General features: G+C 35.9%; 1 pseudogene; it reads right to left on the reverse strand.

Annotated features, from left to right (window-relative positions):
* Positions 1-520: 520 nt before the first annotated feature.
* On the reverse strand, positions 521-7,606 carry LOC141251299 (uncharacterized; annotated as a pseudogene).
* Positions 7,607-7,847: the final 241 nt, after the last annotated feature.

Below are 7,847 nucleotides of genomic sequence, written 5' to 3' on the forward strand. Positions count from 1 at the left end.
GATTCTCTAAAAGTCAGATTATGTTTTGCAAGACATTTCACAATAGAAACTATCCTTCTTAAAATATTTCTCCATCGCTCTTTCTCCTTTGAAAATTTCTTTTGACAAATCTTTGTCAATTGTTTGATTTCTAGCTAGCCTTATTCTTAAATCAGTCCAAGAGTTAATATTGTCATATGCTTAACACCATTCTCATGTTGTCCAAGTCTTTCACTAAGATGTTTCCAATCTTTTTATCCATCATTTGCTAAAAAAATGTATTACCAATAGATTTAAACGACTTAGAACAAAAATAATAGACTTTGTCCAACTTTTTTGAATAAATCAAACCATTTTCTGTCAATAATCTCTCCATTACTTAGCTTTCTAGAATAATAAATATAAGAAAAATGCCTAGAATACTTATCCAAGGAAGACACAAGATTCATATCTCGCATAGGGCTTTTTCAACTAAAATGTCTCTTGAATTATTGTCCAAATTCTCCCAAGATCTAGGATCATATATATCCAGTGAAGGAACTCAATGTTCATCCACGCTTAAATTTTCAACACTCATCATAATAGGCACATCATCATGCTCACTCAAATGACTAATATCCTCGTTTCTTTGATCATTTTCTATTTTATTTTCATGACATTGCTCCACATTAAAGATATTTAATCCATCAAAATCATGAGAATGATTTGGCTTCTCTTATAAAAAAAAATACTAATAGCTCCTTTCTGGGATTCTATGAATCTGTCACTCAATACTCCTCTTTTTCTCTTTTGATGTCCAGATAAATGCTTTTTAGATAATATAATATCAACTAGCACTGATAATACTAATATTAAGGATAACCAAAAATAAGAACAACAACACTGCTTGACTCTTGAGTACTGAGTAGATGAGAGCCAAATAAATAATAATTATGAGTTCAACAAGGTAGATAGAATTCACATGAGCCTCGTGCAAAATATCTATAATGCAGCAAAATAAGAAAGTAAACTAGTAAAAATAGAATATAGAGATAAACTATAGAAAATATAATCAAAACAAGAAACATGAAAGCAATCAAGAAACTAAAGAAACCAGTTGAATGGACATGAGTGTCAAAAGAACCAGATAAGAAAAAGAACTCGGTAAAAATAGTAAGAATAACTCGCAGTTTAGCTGAACGGGTTTGAAAATGTCTAAAAAACAGCAAAACAAGCAGGTATTAGCTGAACATTCAGAACAAAAGCTACTACTCTAAGTAACACCAAATCTCAGCAAAAGTGTGCAATATTAAATAGCCAAATACAACAAGCTATTTCAGCACACATATCACTCTGTGTCAGCACAGATCTAGGAAAACAAAGCTTGAAGAAATCTAAGGACATATTTTCAGTAAAACTCATCATATAAGATACAAATCTCAGCAAATAACGTTCGTAATTTCTCTCTGATAAGTGATAATATAAACTATGAATTGGAAAGTTTGTATATCAGATAATTAATATCTTAGATAATATAAACTATGAATAAGAAAATCAGTAAATCACATACCTCTTTCTTAATTTGTTGATTTGATTATTTCCCAACAATGAACTAGAATTCTAAATTTTAATTTTTGAATAAAATCTAATTGAGAGATTTTCAACTTTGGAGAAATTGGAGGAATAAGAGAGGTGAGGTTAACATTTGAAATTGGAAATTGGGTATAAAAATAGCAAAGGAATGGAGGATAGGTGTGTATACATAGACCATCGTTTCAATCACTAGAGAATAGAGGGAAGTATGGAAAAGAAATGAGAATTAGGATTTAGGAAAGTCTATATTTTTTCTTTAAACCTTAGGTTAGAGCTTTTTACTAGATCCATAGTTTTTAAGTAGGAAAAAAAGAACCCATAAACTTTTGTAAGGATAAATTACTCCAACCAACTACACCAAATTATTTTTTTGTACTATATAGACTAATATAGAAAATTTTAGGTTTTCAAAAATTTTGGGGCTCTGGGCCAGCGCCCGTACTGTCCCTGCATGTGAGTTGGTCCTGTACGCATGTGTGCCTAATTCCACTCTCCAACACAGTATGCACGGTATAGGTCGTCCATTTATCAAACACAAAGGGCACTTAAATACAAAGCACACCATCTTCCTATAGATCAACGTACTCATGTGCTAGGATAACTGCCGATCTTATACTTCAAGCAACAAAACGAGTTGCATCTGATTTTGAGTTGTTTTGGGAGCTTGAGAGTTACCGTTAAGGTGATTTCTGAGCCATGTCATTTAGATTTCATGTTAGAATACAATTTCAAATATAACGTTAGTGTCTAGTATAAAAGTGACGCCCTTCACACACGTAAAAATCTGATTAAACTCATCCATTTGAAGCGTTTATTTAGGGTTTTGGTCAAACATGTTTGGAGCTTGTGATTCAAATCGCCTTGTAAAGTTAAGATCCTATGAATCAACATGGAGAGTAGGACTAGTGAATTTTAGTAAGATATTTAGATATCAGATATGTGTATTGAAATATCAGTTATACTCATGTACGTGTTTGATATAATTCTTATATCAATATCAAACTGATATATATTACTTAGTATGATGATAACTATATCAAGTATGAGTATAAAAATAATATGAGAGGTGTGTTTTTGATATCTCTTCAAAAATAAGTATATCGATAATATCACGTATATCCATACCCATGGGTAGACCTGGCAATCGGGTCGGGTTCGGGTTTGAGAGTTTCGGGTTCGGATCATTTCAGGTCTGAATTTTACCGGGTTAGAACAGGTCAGGTTATAACAGGTCTAATGTCGGGTCGGTTAACAGGTCGGTTGATGTAGAATTTTTCACTTTTTTTTAAAAAAAATCTTTAGAAAAAAGTAATAAAAATTTATTTTTAAAAAAGAAAAATATTTATTTAATAATAATAATAATAAAATATTTATTTAAATTTAATTTTATATATTATATGCTTATAATTCTTGACCATCAGGTTGGGTCATATTCTAACCAAAATTTTGGGATCATCGGGTCGGGTTAAAATCGGATTCATGTAAAAACAGATCGGAGTTTATATGACCTAGAAACAGATCGGGTCGCTTTTTGTCAGGTCTACCCATAGGCCATATCCTATATCTCATGCCTCTATACTTCATGCCCATGTATTCCAAAAGCAAGCAGAATACCCAATATCTTCTAACCATCAACTCTGAAATTTATGAAACATATAATGGACTCAAATTACACATCTACCGTTTCGATCAGCACATAGACTTGTGCACACATTACAAAAAAAAAACCTATAACAAACACAAATACATTGGAAATATGATTCTCCACCTACAAAAAAACACAGAACAGCAATATACATCCACAAATATTATCAAGACACCAAATTCCACGAAATTTTCAAGTGATCGAATGTAACATCCATTTCCTAAGAACAAGGGCTCATCTCTACAACAAGTTACAAAAAATACGAGATTCAGTAAGAAAACTCATACCCCTAAGCGAAATATACTTCTTAACCCAAATCGCGATATCCTCAGCGCACGCCTGCGCTTGCGGCGTCTTAAGTAAAACATCAAGCGTAGCAAACTCATGAACGGCGTCTTTATACTCAAGAACAGGCGCATCAACGCTGCCTTCTTAAGCGACTCTGAGTAAGCAATGGCTCTATCTCTCATCCAATCATGTTTCGGCGGCGATGGTCAGTGTAGGCGGCATTGACTTGAAGGGCGGGCCCCGGTTGGGGAGGAGGGGGGTTGGCCGCGGGGTGGTCGAGGCTGAAGTCTTGCTCGGGTAAGAAGAGCTTCCACGCGAGGAGAGAGATGGGTTTGTCGTAGAAGTATGATGTTGGAGAGTTTGATTTCGGATTGCGTGGGGGAGGTGCCGGCTGAAGAACGGGTACATTAGGACTTGGGCTACTATTTTTATTGGGTCTAGGAGACGGCCGGATTCGATGGCTTTTTTGGTGACGTGGTTCGCGATGTTGGCCCACAGCTTACGCCGAGAAGAACACATCTGTGGGAGAAACCAGGAATTTAGTAGAAACTCTCTATTGACTTTTTTGTTTAATTTCAATTAAATAGATAGATTTAACTCCCCACTAACCTCAACAAAAAGATATAATACTAAAGCAACATGAAAACAGCCTACGTGTCAACCACTCATTCATTTGCACACATGTCGTCTTCTAATTAATTCTTAACAGTTTTTTACACGTGTCAAATTTTAAGAGCATTGTTATTTTAGGAATATAGACACATAACATCAAAATTATATATATTTCTTTTACTATTATATGACTAAGATATTTTGACTTAATAAAAAGAAACAATGTAAAATAGAAAATCTTTTACTCGACAAAAGAAAGAACTAGAATTTGATATTATCTTTTATACGTGATTATGAGGGCTGATCGGATGCGGACTAATTTTTTGGTGCGGACTAGTATAGTGCACCAGTATATTACTGGATAGTGCACCAATGCACTACTACAAAGTGCACCAGTGTACTACTGTAGAGTGCACCTGGTAGTGCACTACTGTAAAGTACACCAGTACACTATTGGGGGTGCACCTCAGTATACCGAGGAGTGTAACCTTAGTACACTGAGAAGTGCACCAGTGCACTACTGGGAAGTGCACCTTAGTACCCGAGAAGTGCACCAGTAGTACACTCCTAAGTCAGTAGTGTACAGGTGCACTCTACAGTATTGCACTGGTGCACTTTTTAGTAGTGCACTGGTGCACTATCCAGTAATATACTGGTGCACTGCAATAGGTCCGCACAGTCCGCACCGGAAAATTAGTCCGCACCCGAAACGTGTTCACGTGATTATTAATATATCTTATAAAGAAAACAGGAAAATGACCAAAATAAAGAATACACAAATCATTGGCAAAGGAAAGGTATTGTATAACAACAATCATTATTTATTATCTATGAGAAAGATAATTACTGAATATTCTGACGCAATATAGTATATTTTCATAAGCGTTACTCATTTATGTATTTAAAAGTTAAAACATACTTATAAATTATTTTTATTGTAGATATAAAAATATTAAATAAAACGGGTTAAAATAGTTAAATCTAAGATGGCTGAATATTAAAACAGTCATGATGCCACAGCTACAGACTAAGGCTATAACCATATGTATCGCGAATCCTATACAAGGGTTTGATCAAGGAAAATTTCACATCCATTCTCTACAATTTCTTTGCAACACTGAGAATAAAAGTACTGTGAAATCTTATTAAAGTGAACTAGAATTAGTTATTTAGCATATATAACTTGACAGACACTTCAATTATATCGATAGTAAGGTAACTTTTATATATAATTTTCCAATATCCCTGCCAATATTGAACAATATCCTAGTTCCATTGCACATAATACCTTGAGCTAAGATTTACCTATTCTTAAAACAAGGTAAAAAAACTCTTTATTACTATTTCCCCCAATTGTTTTTGTGGCAGAATATGGGATATTGTATATTATAAGATTTATAAGAGTTCAAATTGAGTTTCAATAAGACAGTTTAAAAGCTTCTGAATTTTCGGCAAAGGTTACAAAGATACTGAAGTTAAAACAGTCCTTACAGAAAGCAATTAGTCTGTCATATATTCTTGCTGATAATATCAATTGTTTTTCAGTTTATTTCTTAACAAGGGTAAGTGGGTACTCTCATATAGTCACATACGATGAAACATATTACATGACAGAAATAAACTCTGAACCTTTCTGCTATGCTACTAAATATATTACTCACACATCAAACTCTATTGCAGCCAGTTCTTAATAGTACAATGATTTATTAATTATATTTCTATGTCCCTAAATTAGGTCGAGGAGGCTTAAAATATAGTTACACTGGAAATAATATTTTTCATAACTCAGAAATTCAATGAAAAATATAGCTCTTTCCTTTTTGAAGGCCCAGCAAAGTAAATAATGACAGCATGTCGCCAGCATGTCACAACACATCAACTAGTTGAGATGTGAGCTATTTTGAACTTATTGTTCTCTGCTATAATAGTCTCACATCTCTTATCTTAAGGTAAGAGGCACAGAGTTTAACAAACAGGTAAAAGTAAATTATAATTTACACCAGTAATTCCATGGTTTAAACCAAAGTTATATGTAAGGTTTCTTTATTCAATTTTCTAAATGAAGCAGATTTCATGCAGCAAACTAACCTTTCCTTCCTCATAAGAAAGAAAGAAAGATTATAAGTTTCACACCAAAAAATTCAGACACCAAATGAGGATATTTGGAACCACATTCTGCATTTTTTAAAATCTGAAGAAATAATCATTGAATAAGTATATAGACATACCAATTTGAATCCACAACTACAAAACCTGTTAATATGAATCAATGCTTTCTGCAAAATAACTACTTTCTGCAAAATCAATGCTACTTCAACACTTCAACTAATGGTCAAACAATAAACTATAAGCCAGAAAGCATGGTTAAAGGCCACAGCAAGCTTGATTTTTACTTAATATACAATCTGGGAGTCAGCTGAACCAAAATCTAACACAGAGAAAAAACGCAGCCAAAGCTTTCTCCTACAACCAAGAAACTACTGGCAACTTGAATGAACAGGAACATAAAGTTTCAATTGAAAGAAGAATTGAATGCAGCCGCAGGAATTAAACAAGGAAAATAACTGCGAAATGTACCCAATTAATTGTTTGAAAACTAACTGGAAGGATCAGCATGGGCGGCTAACCAAGGCTCCACCATTGACGCTCCGAATGTATCCTTCACAATGTGCCTGTGAGCATCCGATTTCCTCCATCCCCAGCAACGCCCAAACCACCCACCGGCACCACCGCCCAACCCACCCTTTGAATTTATAACGAGCGACTTACTACACTCTGCCAGATTCGCCTGTTGGCAAACCAATTGAGCACCTTCCACCCGTCCTCAAATGCCTGCTGGGTACCTATTCTCCGGCGCTAACTGTATCCCTACAGACAAGATGATAACGTCGGCACAATTAGCTATTCTTCGAACAGAAGAAATCGTTTGCGACCGAGTCGTTGCTCCCGCTCACAAATGGCTCCTCCGTGGAACTGTACCATTCACTGGCAGTTCCGAAAGCGCACCTTCCGATTCTCTATCGACGGCAAGTAGCCCCTATATGATCCAGGAATCTGACTAAATCCGTCGGAATTGGTCACACCGACACCGTAACTATTCCTCCTCGATGTATCGGTTCTCAATCGATCATCTATAGGACTACCGACAGGGCTGAAACTGTTTCTGCGGCTTAAATTAGGGTTAGGTCCATTCGAATTGGATCCAGAATTAGGGTTATTATAAGCGTGAGACCTATGAACGCGAGATTTCGTATCGGGGATCGGATGCGAGCGCGGTATCCGGCAAGAAGATGCGAACGGAAAGGGAAGTGTACGCGTCGATGTGTATATCCTTAGTGGCGACTCCATCGGTAAAGACGGGTTAGCGGCAGCTACAGACTCCTCCGGGCGAGTGGAAACCCCGAAGCTCTGGCTTCTTCCATTGGCGGTCTCATCTAACATAGTCTGAAGCCTGTGCTTCACTAGGAAATTTGAAAAGACGCTGTACAGCTTCACTGCTACACTCGGCATTATCCCTTCTCCAAATCTCTATCTCTCTTTCTTCAATCGAGCTTTACACCTTCCACAGCAGTAATGGCGGTTCAATTTCACATTGGAAAATTTCAAAACTCGTTAGATCCAGAAGCAAAATCCTCGAAACTGTGTCTTACTCTTGCTGGTTACGATCCAAATCTCCTCGATCCAAGATACTTGTGGCCTAGTGCGCAAACATTCAATTGGCTTGCGTGATCTCCTCTCTCTCTTTTTTGTT

This window comes from Phyllobates terribilis, unplaced genomic scaffold (genome assembly GCF_046119375.1).
Source record: "Phyllobates terribilis strain yellow unplaced genomic scaffold, ASM4611937v1 Scaffold_6842__1_contigs__length_41552, whole genome shotgun sequence".
NCBI classification, from domain to species: domain Eukaryota; kingdom Metazoa; phylum Chordata; class Amphibia; order Anura; family Dendrobatidae; genus Phyllobates; species Phyllobates terribilis.